This window comes from Somniosus microcephalus, chromosome 13 (genome assembly GCF_052327205.1).
Source record: "Somniosus microcephalus isolate GS21.2 chromosome 13, FLI_Smic_1.0, whole genome shotgun sequence".
In the NCBI taxonomy this organism is placed as follows: Eukaryota; Metazoa; Chordata; class Chondrichthyes; order Squaliformes; family Somniosidae; genus Somniosus; species Somniosus microcephalus.
The window spans coordinates 63389961-63391178 of record NC_140999.1 but is presented as its reverse complement, the minus strand read 5'-3'; the positions used below and the strand labels follow the sequence as shown (position 1 = coordinate 63391178).

Sequence of the window (1218 nt, the reverse complement as noted above, 5' to 3'; positions counted from 1 at the left end):
GAAACCGCACGGGGGTCCCTGGAGCAGCTCAGAGGCTTCTGACTGGCCAGAGACAATAACCACAACCACGCTGTGTTAATTCCTACAGGCTCGAAAGGTCGAATCGCCCACTCCTGCTCTTATTCCTTATGTTCTCATGTCCACTCCCAACAAATTAAAATTGCCACTCTGTTTAGCAGATATTCACTGTGCAGCTCTGTCTGCACAGCCACATCATCAGAAGATCTTTCATCCTCCAGTAGAAAGTAAGAGATGTGATAGCTGGGAAACCAACCCAGGTCAACTGCTTGGAAGGCAACCATGCTTACCACTGCACCACCATCACACAACTGCAAGTAGCACTTGATATACAGCAGGGTAATCCTGCAGCCTGCTCTGAAGCAACTTTTTTCCTGCTTATGCGATTCAACGGAATTGAGGCAAAGTAACATCACATGAAAAGCAAGATAGACAGATGAAGGAAAGCATCCAAGGGAAGAGACTAAAATTTAATGAAATGTTCACAGTCAAATGAATTCCAGCATCTAGCATGGTATGTAAAGGGTCATTTTGGGATTCCTTTCACATTTAGCAACTTGATTTTCAAAGTGCCACATATGTATGCTTGCAATGGTAAAGTCTATCTGCATTCAATCCGTTACATACTAACAGGATTCAAAGAGGTGGGATCAGACTAAGAGAGAATACAAGGTCTAAGATGGTTTACAGTACGTGTGTGTAAATACACGAAGCGTGGTAAATAAGGTTGGTGATCTGCAGGTGCAAATAGCCACATGGGAATATGATGCTCATCTGTTTTGGAGAGGAACGACGCAGCTCTTCAGTAAAGCTAAGAGTGGTTCAGATGAGCGGCCATGACTGGATGGAGGAGGAGCCTCCAGTGCGCACGGACAGTAGCACCCCCACCAGCCAGCGATGAGCGGCGGATTTGGCGGCTTTTTGAAAAATGGCTGACGGAGCCAGAGCGGGAGAGAGCTGCAGACAGACATTCGGCCAGCTCCCAGACACAAAGGGGAAGCAGATCTGCAGCAGACCTACAGCAGCAGTCCCAGCAGCTTTATATTTTCTTTAATTGCCCCGCTTCAGGGTGGTAGCCTGTTCCCAGGCCACAGTAACCCTGAGCGAGCTCTGCTCGGGACCCCCTCGCAAGACTCAGACGAACGTGCAGCTCGAGCTCCATGGGCCAGATAGAATGAACAGGCAGGCCGGATACGACCC

The 1218-nt window shown here is 48.5% G+C and overlaps 1 non-coding gene across 1 annotated transcript; it reads right to left on the bottom strand.

Moving 5' to 3' along the window:
• Positions 1-253: 253 nt before the first annotated feature.
• trnag-ucc (transfer RNA glycine (anticodon UCC)) lies at positions 254-325 on the bottom strand. Its single transcript has one exon. It is a non-coding gene; the product is annotated as a tRNA-Gly (tRNA).
• Between the last annotated feature and the right edge of the window lie 893 nt (positions 326-1218).